At 41.8% G+C, this 13,115-nt stretch overlaps 1 protein-coding gene across 7 annotated transcripts in view; it reads right to left on the bottom strand.

Annotated features, from left to right (window-relative positions):
- NCOA6 (nuclear receptor coactivator 6) overlaps positions 1-13,115 on the bottom strand; it is an 82,950-nt gene extending 69,835 nt beyond the window's left edge. For 4 of the 7 annotated variants that reach the window (XM_053246008.1, XM_053246014.1, XM_053246015.1 and 1 more), the window contains exons 1-2: positions 12,864-13,115; positions 3,345-3,613 (exon numbers count right to left, since the gene is read on the bottom strand). The gene's annotated coding sequence lies outside the window, so the exon portion shown is untranslated. Of the gene's footprint in view, positions 1-2,290; positions 2,363-3,344; positions 3,614-12,863 lie in introns of all 7 variants that reach the window. The other 3 variants (XM_053246009.1, XM_053246013.1, XM_053246010.1) reach the window with 2 other exon arrangements.

Genomic DNA, 13,115 nt, shown 5'->3' with positions numbered 1-13,115 from the left:
TTATGCATGGAGTGGAGGGGGTGGACAGAGATAAATTTTTCTCCCTCCCTCACAGGTCACCAACATGAAACTGAAGGTTGGGAAATTTAGGACCAACAAGCAGAAGTACTTTTTCACACAGCACATAGTTAATCTATGGAATTGCTTGTGATGGGATGTGGTGATGGCCACCAGCTTGAATGACTCTAAAAGGGGCTTAGATTGTCCTCTATGAATTTGTCAATCAATGGCTACTAGTCTGGTGGCTGTGGGCCACCTCCAGCCTCAGAGGCAAGATGCCTCTGAATACCAGTTGCAGGAGAGAGGGCATGCACATACCTCTTGCCTTTGGGCTCCCCAGAGGCATCTGGTGGGCCACTGTGTGAAACAGGATGATGGACAAGATAGGCCTTGGGCCTGATTCAGCAGGGCTGTTTTTATTTCTTTCAACCTCAAGGCAGCATAGACCCAGACCCACTTAGCTTCAACAAGATTGCTGTACCATGCGCCTTCAGCTGGTGCCCTGGGGCCAATTTTGAATATATACATATTCTACTGTTGACCAGAACTGACAAAACATTTTTAAACAACATGTCTATACTATAGTGCTAACAGTAAGAAACAGGGAGATGTAGATAACAAAATGCTGTCTAGTTGAGGTAGCAATTGCACTGTCATTGCTTTTAATTAGACTTACTGTTCTAAGTTTTAAATTGTTTTAATGTTTAAATTTTCTTTTGTGATTTTATTGTAAACCACCCAGAGACCTAAGTTTGGGGTGGTATAGAAATTTGGTAAAATAAATAAATTGTAACTGTATTCAGTTTTATGTTGTGCTTTGGATTTGTAAACACAATTTCATCAGTTTAAGAAAACCGACACTCTGAGTGGGCAACAAAATGGCATACTGGGTGAGTGGATGACAAAATGGCAAATGCAGATCAATGCTGGCAAGTGTAAAGTGATGCATATTGGGGAGAAAACCCCCAACTTCACATATACGCTGATGGGATCTGAGCTGTTGGTGACTGACCAGGAGAAGGATCTTGGACAGCTCCTTGAAAATGTTGACAGTGTGCGGCAGCTGTGGAAAGGGCCAATTACATGCTAGGAATCATTAGGAAGGGGTTTGAAAATAAAACTGCTAATATTATAATGCCCTTATACAAAACTATGGTGCGGCCACACTTTGAGTACTGCATACAATTCAGGTCATGACACCAAAAGAAAGACATTGTAGAACTGGAAAAGGTGCAGAAGAGGACAACCAAGATGATCAGGAGCCTAGAGCAACTTCCTTATGAGGCAAGACAACACCTGGGGCTTTTTAGTTTAGGGGGCGGGGGGAAAGACTGCAGGGAGACATGATAGAGGTCTATAAAATCATGCATGGTGTGGAGAGAGTGAATAGAGAGAAATTCTTCTCCCTCTCACTTAACACTAGAACCAGGGGTCATCCCAAGAAGCTGATTGCCAAGAAGTTTAGGACCAAAAAACAGAAGTACTTTTTCACACAACACATAATAATCTTGTGGAATTCTCTGCCACAAGATGTGGTGACAGCCAACAACCTGGATGGCTTTAAGAGGGCAGGATGCCTCTGAATACCAGTTGCAGGGGAGTATCAGCAAGAGAGGGGTCATGCCCTCAGCTCCTGCCTGTAGGCTTCCAGCTGCACCTGGTACCACTGGAATGTCCAGGATGCTACACTAGATGGGCCTTGGGCCTGATCCAGCAGGACGGCTCTTATGTATTACAAATTGTTACAATTGTGCATGATCTCCAGTGTCTAGTTCCTGGTTCACTTTTGCAAATGACTGCCCGTGTGTATTTGCATGAACAGTGTAGAATCAGAAAACCACAAACTCACACAAGAGCACAACTCCAATTTTATGAATTAGAAAACGGCAACTAGAATGTGTTGAAAATCCCAGATACACAAACACAAACTCTACAATTAAGAAAAATTACATAGATCAGGAATCTGCCCACATTATATCTAGGTCTAAATACCAGTTGTAGGACAGTAACAGTAGGAGAGAGGGCATGCCCTCAGCTCTTGCCTGTGGTCTTCCCAGATGCATCTGGTGGGTCACTGTGTGAAACAGGTTGCTGGACTAGATAGGACTTGGGCCTGAACCAGCTAGGCTATTCTTATGTAGGTGCATGGTCTCAATGGCATTACCTCTTGCCTTTGTATTGGTTTCTGTTCATCAGATCATGGACTGTGTAGGGTAGGAACTAAAATTGGAGGTTTGGGATTCATGGATCATGGAATGGTCACAGGATGTAGCACAACAAGGAATCATACCTGAACTACTTTAAAATTCTGTACCAGAAAAGAATCCACATATATTCTGGTTTTTCACAACAGCTTTACATGCTGAAAATTGATTTTTAAAATTAAACAAAAGTTTAAAGCTCTATAAGAGACAAAGTTCTGCATTTACAACCACATTCTACTATTCATAACACAATTAAACTTCAAAGATTCCCAACTCCCTCCCTTAAGTCTGATCCTACAAGAAAGCTGGGAATGACAGAATGGACTTTTTAAAAATTGTCCTAATAACTATGAAATAGTAGATCTTATTTATAATGGCAGTCACACATTATTTGAGACAAGTGCAGCCAGTGGTCACTATTTTATTCTAACATTTACCTTGTCTTAATTTTTTAATTAGATATAACAATTTACAAGTACCATGGTATATTGGTAGAGTTGGAATTAATGGTTCTAGTGAATATATAGAAATAGGCTTGATTTGTTATGCCACTGCTGAGTAAGAAGATGCTATCATGGCTATAAAGTTTCTATACTGCCTGCTGTATTTATTTAGATTAAGACAATACTGCAAATGACTCTTTTGAAGGGCTGTCATTCATCTGAGTTTCACCCCCTTCCCAACATCTGTTTTCATCTCTGCAGCTGCAATGGGTAACAGAACCTACCTGATTCTCAGTTACAATGGCACCTGAAACCTCTGAGCCTCAAAGCAGGCTCGGAGTCAGGAAGGAATAAAAAAGCTCAGCCACTAAGTTTGTGCTAGATGTTCGTTTTAATATTAAATAAATATAGAGAGTAAGAGCACCATGGAAAGCTGTTTTCCTGCAGGCAAGATTTGCCAAATATAAATTTTTAATCACCATGGATAACCAGGCAAGTGGCTAATTGCAAGCCAGGTGTCTGCCCTCTGTTCATGTAACCAGAATTCTGATTCCTCATCTATTTTCTCCTGTAACAAATCCAGACAACTCCCCCATACTGAAGACATGTCCCACACTAAATAATTGCCTCTATTCCTTGCTCATATAATACATAACATTTGTGCAATATGAAATATAACTGAAAATCTTTCATTTACCTTAACCCAGGCTAGCACATAGGAGGAGTGGACTTGTTCTCTGTTTCTGAGGATAGGACTAGAACCAATGGGTTGAAATTACAAGGAAGCAGATTTAGGTTAGACATTAGGAAGAACTTCTTAATTGTAAGAGGTGTTCGACAGCTGACAGTCTGCCTCATTAAATGGTAAGCTCTTATTCACTGGAGGTTTTCAAATGACAGCAATCTGTCAGAGATGCTGTAGCAGGTCCCTCTTCTTTCCAACTCCCATGTTCTATGACCATGTATCTGCCAAAAGAACGTGCACAAGGAGTTTCTAAACAGAGCCTAAGGACATACTGGGCACAGCACAGAGGCTACTGCCATACTAGTTTCACTGAGCAGCATTAGCACTCCATCAACAAAAGCTCCTTCTATGAACACAAGGGATCTTTGCGCCGACAAAGTGCTAGTCTGGATGCCACCCAACTGTTGTTGCGCATTTGAAAGTTTTCCTTGTAAATTCTATCTTGTGTTCTTTATGGGGAATGTGTTAACATCTGGCTCCGCACTGTTAGAAAAATAATGCTAGTGTTTTTATGGGATTGCTCCCTGACCCTCTTTGCATGGTCAGAGATGGCAGGTGATTAGGTGCCAAGAGGTTATTTCCAGGAACCAAGGTGAGCTGGGGTTTGTTTGGGGCTGTTGTAAACCGCTCTGAGCCAATGGGATACAGCAGAATGTGTCAAATAATGTATCTGTTTTAGAATATTCACACAGCATCTGTAACAGATTCACCATGTACTCACAAATGAATGGCAACCTGCACAACATTTTGAGTTTATGCATAGTGAAAAACACAGTAATGCACTACATCTGGAAGCTCATCTCAGCTGTATTTTATATCTTTGAAGTGTAAATTGTACATTGCTGATATTTAAGAATCAATTATTTCTTTCTAACCAGGAAGTACACCTAAGAAACTTAATACCCAAAGTAAATTATTTATATAGCATCAGCTTACATGTGGTTTACGGCATAAGCAAAAAATACTGTGAGTTCCTTTGACCCCAGCCCTGAGTAACATTTTCACATGGTTGGGGAAAACAGAAAGAGGCAAGGCTGACAAGTATACTTCAATGTGTGTAGAATTGTTACAGTGGGGAACAAATGGGGAGTAAGCAAAGATTTCAAAGAGATGGATTTTGAGAAGCAGGAAGAGAGAATGGATGCAGCCATTTAGGAGAGCAGGAGATGTTTCAGTTCCTCATAGCTGTAGAGTTGGAGCAGCAGAAGTCACAAGCTGGAGAAGCAGAGAGGTCACAAGCAAGAAAATATCAGGAAGGGCAGAAAAATACTATTTATATATTTAAACTATTTTTCTCTGCTTGTTACTCAGTTGCTTTATGAACCGCCTTGAGACAAGTTTTATGAAAGGCGGTATATAAAATCGACCAATAAATAAAGGTGTGGTTTCACTGGATATTATTAAAACCATCCAGCTTACAAACACTGGAATGAGAATTATTTATTTTTGCATACAGGGTAAATATGTAAAGTAGTAAGCTGAAGTGAGCAGCACCCACAGAACAAAACCAGCAACAGAATCTAAGGGGATGCAGGAGTGAGCAGCAGCTCATAACTTATCTGATTCTTAAGAAATTTGTCTTCTGAATCCCTTACTGTTTTAAGCACATGAGCCTCTTATTTCAAAGTCTTTCTGCAAAACATCCAGGGGCTGAACTTGTTATATTATTTCCTGATTGACCAAGGAGGTGTAGTTCATTAAGGGAAATTGCAACAGAATATCCACAATTCCCAAAAGTATCCTGTTCCTTGAGGTGTCACAGAAAACTTCCAGCTGGTTGATTATTTTACAGTTAGTATAAGGGCAGGGACAATAGGTGGTGCAAGCTAAAAGCTATGAACTATCACATCAGGTCTATGGCAGCAGCATGATGCCACAGCAAGTTAGCAGTAGGGCAAGCTAGCAGTATCCATTTGCTGTTTATCCCCAGCATCCAGAAACTACAGGTTTTGAACATGGAGGCTGCATTTCTTGGCACTATCATTTTTAAGTTAGGTGTGTGGATGACTAAATAACTTAAAATCATGTATGTCAACTATAATACCCCATAGGATAACTATTGATCATATGAAGTAGTATAATTCACTGCCAATTCCAATGAACATCATAGCAGATCAGACATTACACATCCCAGAGAATGTGTAATGCAAAAATGCTACCCAATGTTTATTCAGCATTCAGCAGGTGCCCTAGGCAATATCCAGGATGAAGACCATTCACAAACAGCTCTTTACAAAATAGAAGGCGAGGACTGACTGAAAAGAGTACAGAAGAGGCAAGGTCCTAAACTAAATATCCACCCACAGAAGAGAGAGTGAGTGAGTGTACTACAGAATGGTAAAGCCAGACAGGTGGCCATGAACAACCAAGTGACAGTCCACCACAGCTCCCAGTTAAGCCACTCCAACATATCAGTGACCTACAGCCCATCTTGAACAATGACACTTCTCCTTGCTTTAAAGATAGCCTCCCATACCTATTTAAAAAGAAATAGCTATTCGTCAAACAACAACAGACCACACAGACACAAAATACAGAGACCAGACTGCAACAAACACCAGATGCAACTCAGTCCCAATATCTACTCAGGCAGCATTATACAGGCATGAATAAGTTCAGGCACCAAAGGTTCATTTACCAACATGCTTATGTGCTATCTGCTGCTGTGTCCTTCTACTGACTATGTAATAAAAAGATAGATCTCTTTGCAAAAAATAAGTTGAAACAAATCAAACATCAAAAATTGTAACATTTAGAAGCCAGTGAAATAACAGTTCAGTATCCCAGAACACTCGGCTGCTGAGCAGAAAGTCACCATCCTTCAAAAGAATTTCTGGCAAGATTCCAGAATAAAACTGCTATCTTGAATCAAAACAATAGTTTCATGCCACATTACAAGGTCAGTTAATATAGCACAGCTAAGAAGATCTGTTGATCACCAATTATTGCTGTTAAATGTCACTATGCTCATCTTCTTACGTTTCAACTTGACATGGAATTGTCACAGACTATACTTCTTGCATTTTCATTTCATCACCATTTGGCCTCACTGTTTACATTTTTGAGTTTCCCATGCACACATAATACACAAACATGTAAGCAATTTTATCATACACACAACCAACCTAGGATAAACACTCCAAGCATGAGATGAAGTCAATTAAAGTCCATAAAAATTCATAATACAAAACATTTACTAGTCTACAAAGTGGCACATTACTTTTTTTGCTGCAACAGGCTAGCATGGCTACTCCTCAGGAACTGGTTCAAATAGTACTTTTCCAGGATTTAAAGGAGGAAGCTAGACAGAAGAAGATGCTGTTGTCCTAAAGCATGGGGCAACATAACCAGAGAAAAACAGTGAGGAAAGGAAGCAGTGGCTGATAGCAAGCAAACTTGCAGGCAGTGCACAAGGGGGAATAAAGGACATCATCAAAGGGTGTAAACCACTTTAGAATTAGGTTCTTGAACTTGATGCAGCAATACAAAGTAAACTAGTGCAGAGAAGCATAATCTCCCAACTGGGCCAGAGAAAGACACCGAGGGGAAAAGCCAGCAGGAGGCAGCTGCTGTAACTTGTGACAACCAAGGAGCACAAAAATGTTTAGGCATATATGCAGTAAACGTAAGGGCCAGACCTTGCCCTTGTTGAAGCAGCAAAGAGGATATGGTAGGACTAATGCGGGAGGCAAGAAGGGGATGATGGGTATCCAAGACTTTCAGTTTTAGAACACTCGAGGGTGATTAGAGAGGCCTGATGTTTTCCTGATGCTGGATTATTTTCTTCGCAGTAATTATTCATGTACAAGATTTCATGCAAGTTAAAGGTAAATCATGTATGTGAATATGTGCACATTTTGTCACAACTCCCCAGCATGTTTACATGCAGTGGAAGAAGCATAATGTCCCCTGCTAACTGGGCAAAGAGGCACCTTTTACCATGGTGATTCTCTTTATTTAGCAGGGGGAGAGTAACTGGCCCTATCCACCCGCAGCACAGTACCTCCAGTGACTGTTGCTGGTGTCTATCTTGTGTTTTTAGAATGTGAGCCCTTTGGGAACAGGGATCCATCTTATTTATTTATTATTTCTCTGTGTAAATCGCCCTGAGCCATTTTTGGAAGGGCGGTATAGAAACTGAATTATTAATAATAATAATAATAATAATAATAATAATGTGCAATTATATCAAGTATGCACATGAGATAGCAGCATGGGTGTGATCACCATGCATTGAGTAATAGATCTCACTATGCACAGAAATACTTGCCCTGTAGAAAATCCTTAATATCTGAAGGAGACTTATCAGAACAGCTTCAGTTATTATAAGAGCTGCCAAGCAGATGTGCAAATATTCCATGAGAGTTCTCCTTTGAATTAAAGGCAGAAAAAGAAAGACGAGTTTGGAATTTCCAGCAGGCCATGCTCCATTCCTGATAGGGTGACCATCAGGACATCCAGAACGCACAGCATATTTGCAATAACTAAATTATATGCTTATCTGCAAGGTGTGACAAAGCATAGCATTAGTTTTACTCTTTTGCAGTTCAGCCTTTTGCAACATTTATTTTGATGTCATACGGTTTGGATATTCTTCATTAAAAATAGCCCTCCAGTAATGGCAGCAGGGTTATACAATAGCAGTGGGAGCATTTAACATACATGCATGCTTTGTTCTGCTGTAGAAATCTGAACTTTGATAGAAATTGTTACAGATTAGAAAAAGAGATTGAGACATAGAGCACTACAGGAAGTAGATAAATGGAGAAACAAGGGCAGACAGAGCTATAAGAAGAAATAAGAGGTGTGTTGAATACAGAGGCATTCTTCAAGAGTGCTCAAATTTCCATACAATAAATACAGCATGAAAAGAATATGATTTTAGCCATTTCCCCAATTAAACCATGAGATCTAGAAGTCTGCTTTTAGGAGGATGCTGAAGTACTATATCTTGTAGAACATCAAAGTCCATTAATCACATGGATATCATTGATTACTAGACATTTACCAACATAAACCAGATAGGTAAATGTATGGATAGACCCTATTCATATATGTAGCCACCCAGATACATTCCTCCTTGCTCTTTATTCTTTACAGCTGAATAGCCATTTTCAGTTCAGATCCCCAGACTTATATAGATTCAGCATATTTTTATGTAGCATTTAAACTGTAACACTATACTCATCATTATGTTAATGCTACATTTTATACAAGATGGTTAGACTATACATATTAAAATGGATTCCAGCTTCAAAATCACTAATTTGTTTAAGCATTTTGCTTTGGCCTACCTTTAAGAAATGAATGTCTACTTTTCTTCATCATAATTATTAAGTACTCTTGACCCTAGAGTGCCAGTTTCCTGTGTATGCCCCTTTAGAGCTCATACCCTGCCTCATATAAATGTATACAAATACATTTGTGCACACATACAGTACACACAAAACTTCTACAGTGTAGTTTTGTCTGTTTTGCACAGGCATGCTCTGGCTCCACATGATGGAGCAATCCTGCAGAAGCTAAACAAATCTGGCTCTGGTGGTAGGTGCACAAACCTCAGCTACACACTAACACTTCTTCCCTCCTTCTTCATCCAAATCTGTACATAAGGTAAAGATCATTAAAAGCAGGATTCCACCACTAAACATCAATCATTTTTTCAATCTGCTATGGATGTGTGGCATTACAGCACATCTTTTTGAAAATGTTGACCTATAACAGCAGAAGGGGACTTGTAATTTCTTCATGAAAGAATGAATATATCTGGAGGTTTGTTTTTAAAAAAATATTATTAATGGATGGTGATATATTTTTGCTTATACTAATCATAAGCAGGCTTTCTAGGTTTCTTCCTTTTATTTTCTGAACAATGTTAATATTGTGCTAGCAGTATGGCCAGTGACTTAATCCAAGCCTGCATTTAAACACTCATCATTGGCAAGGAACAATTCCCTCCATTAGATAGCATGCCAGTTATACTACTTAAGCTGACATACAATACATACATGAGAATGAGCAGACTGGTTATATTGTTTTGTGGTGGTGTTCTATGTCTATAAGGTTGGTTTGCTCTCTACCTCAGCAATCTATGTAGTACAATTTCATCAAATCCAAGACCTTCATACAATAGCACTATTTTTACAAGCTCAGCACCTACTGTTCAATTGCCAGTGTGGCGTAGTGTTAGAGTGCTGGGAGACCTGAGTTCAAATCCCCATTCAACCATGATACTTGCTGGATGACTCTTGGCCAGTCACTTCTCTCTCAGCCTAACCTACTTCACAGGGTTGTTGTAAGGAGGAACTTAAGTATGTAGTACACCGCTCTGGGCTCCTTGGAGGAAGAGCGGGATATAAAATGTAATAAATAAATAATAGTCCCTTTATCCCACAACACAGGATGACGTTTTTATGAGCCTCTCCATAAACTATGAAAAATAATGGAGCCTTCCTGTCTTGCAGATACTCAAAATGATGACAGATACTTATGCTAAACCAACCTGTATGTTGTTTTTAGGGGTTGTATTTGTCCCTTTAAGGTAATATTTTAGGTGAATTGAAGGCACGGACAATTTAAATGAAAACAAAACAGAAGGCTAGAATTCCCTTTGCCAAATTAAATTACAAGTATCATGTAAATTATGTTTTTGATTTCTGCAACAAAACAAAAACAAAGACACAGACCGCATGGCTAGTTACCAACTATTTGCAGACCCCCACAGAATCCCCAGAGAATCAAATATATTGTCAAGCAACTTGCAGAAGTTGCAGGTTTTACAATTATTTCATGGAAACTGCTATTATTTTAATGACATTTCCAGACAACACCACAAATGCATTTTAAAGAGACAATAAAGAATACCTTGTGACCTAAACTTATGTTTACATATACATTGTTGCTAGTTTTAAGTGTTTTGCTTTTAAACAAATATGTAGTAAAGAACGAAAACATGCAATCTGATATATTTTATGAAATTACTTTATAAACAAAAGCCCTGAAGTACTTAGGGTTCTGAGTTCCTTAACTTCACAGTGTACACCTTGGGATAATATACTTCTGAGGTTATCCTATGATAACTTTTCATGTGAACAACCCCTAATATCAAAGTCACAAATATGATCACTCTTTACACCTAACAGTATAATTATTGCTCTCTAGCATGTGTCAGATTTCAGAAGGCTTCTTAGGATACGGACCTTATATTTATTTATTTATTTATTTAGCACATTTTTATACCGCCCTAACCCAAGGTCTCAGGGCGGTTCACAACAAACAAATACTAAAAACAATTTAAAACAAATAATAAACAATCAAAAGTTTAAAAAATTAAAAGTTGAAAAGCTAAAAAGCTTGGGTAAAAAGATAAGTCTTTAGACCCCTTTTAAAAGCCACTAGAGATGGGGAGACTCTTATTCCCACGGGAAGTGCATTCCAAAGTCTCAGGGCGACAACAGAGAAGATCCATCCCTGGGTGGCCACCAAACGACATGAAGGTAGCCACAGACGAGCCTCCCCTGATGAACGTAGTGGTTGATGGGGATCATGCAGAAGACGACACTCTCTTAAGTACCGTGGGCCTAAGCTGTTTAGGGCTTTATAGGTTATAACCAGCACTTTGTATTTTGCCCGGAAACCTATCGGCAGCCAGTGCAACTCCTGTAATATAGGAGTAATATGGTCTCTTCGAGATGACCCGGAGACCAACCTGGCTGCCGCATTTTGTACTAATTGTAGTTTCCAGACTACGTACAAAGGCAGCCCCACATAGAACGCATTGCAGTAATCAAGTCTGGAGGTTACCAGCAAGTGTACTACTGTTTTGAGATCATGAACTTCAAGAAACGGACGCAGCTGGCGTATCAACTGAAGCTGATAGAAAGCGCTTCTGGCCACTGCCTCAACCTAGGAAACCAGGGAAAGTTATGGATCCAGAAGCACTCCCAGACTGCGTACCTGTTCCTTCTGAGGAAGTGTGACCCCATCTAGAACAGGTAGATCAATATCGCTTCCCGAGTGACGACCACACACAATGAGTACCTCCGTCTTGTCTGGATTCAATCTCAGTTTGTTATCCCTCATCCATCCCATTACTGCTTCCAAGCAGGCATTCAGGGAGGATATGCCTTATACTCAGAGTATACTCTGAGGATATATTCAGAACATCAAGCATAAGCCATAATCAAGCAGGATACTAAACTTGATAGCTAAAAGATCCATATCAAAACAGCTAGTATGCTCACTGTGGTTTGTGTGACACTAACAGGACCACTTCAGCTAAGCAGTTTGCCAACAGGTCAAGACAAAACATTGCTGTCCTAGTGTTATTTCTTAACACCAATGCAGACTACCAAAACAATAAGCATACCCATATGTACAAATATGTCATGATGTCCCAGCAAATGCAAGTCATAGTACCCAGAATGTTGGGGGGCAATATGCTAAATCATTGTAAACCGCTTAGAGAGCTTCCAGCTATAGAGCGGTATATAAATGTAAGTGCTATTGCTATTGCTATAAAGCTAGAGCACAAGTCTTTGTCTATGTGATAATTCTCAAATAGATACATGTGAATAATTTAGAGAAAGAAGGCAGGTACTATAGATAAATTATTCAAGCAGCACTCCTCAGGGCCATAAAAGCAGCATAGGGTCTGACTACATGCACCATTTGGGGCAGTGTGGGATTCTTTGGCATAGGATTTAAGGACAAAAGACTAGCACAAAAAGCAGCCAGTCAAACCTCACTGCACAGGAAGCCCAGTTCTCTCGGACTCCTGTGGAAACCCCATCCCTGAACCCACATGCCCACCCAGAAGCTATCATCATACCCCCTAGGCCACAACGGAAAAGCCAGACCTCCAGCGAGGCAGCACAGCCAACGCAATATTTTATACATCACAACATTGCCCACGCTACTGGGTGTTTAGAGGAAAGGGACAGCCGCCGCCGTGTATTATTCCCTCCGAGGATAGAGCACCTAACAGGAAGGAAGGCCAGGCCCGGATGGGGAAGGGGGCTCCCTCTGAAGCCCAGCCTCAGCCGCCCACCCCTCCTATTGCAGGGCACATCCTCCTCCGCCTCCCCCGAGTCGTGGAGCTCTCCGACCCTCACCCTCGGCACCGCCAGGCCTGCCTGGGCCCCAAGGCAGCCCCCGTCCTCCTCGACCCACGCCACTGCGAGCTCTTTCCATGAAGGGCTTCCAGCCACCGCTCCAAACCCGGGCCCGCTGACTAGCTCGCCCGACCCTCTTCCCCTTGCCCCGGGGCGACCCCAACCAGGCCCGTCTTCGCGGCCGTCCGTCCCCCCGCCACGGCTGTCACGGCAGCCTCTCCCACGGGCAGGCCCTGCGCCCCTCATGCTCGGGGGTGGGGGGGGCTGCGGTGGGGGGCACCTCCACCTCCTGGGAGTCGGCCCCGCCTCACACACACACACACACATACACAAACAGCGCCCGGTTCCGCGCGTTCACCTGGTGGCGCTGCTCCTCTCGCTCAACGCGCCCGCTCCCGCTCCCGGCGGCCGCCCAGAAGCGCCGGCTTCGCGCAGCCCCCTTGACGGCCCGGCGGGAAAGGGGAAGAGGCGGCTGAGGCTGGGGAGGTGGAAGGGCGGGGGGAGAGAGAGACCGAGCAGGAGGGGGAGGGAGGTCAGGGCAAGTCCGAGCCTCCAGGACACCGACCCTCAGCCCGGCCGCGGCTCCGCCTCCTCGGGGAGGCCACGTGAC

The sequence above is a fragment of the Hemicordylus capensis genome, chromosome 4, assembly GCF_027244095.1.
Source record: "Hemicordylus capensis ecotype Gifberg chromosome 4, rHemCap1.1.pri, whole genome shotgun sequence".
Taxonomy (NCBI): Eukaryota; Metazoa; Chordata; class Lepidosauria; order Squamata; family Cordylidae; genus Hemicordylus; species Hemicordylus capensis.
This window is presented reverse-complemented; position numbering and strand designations above follow the sequence as displayed.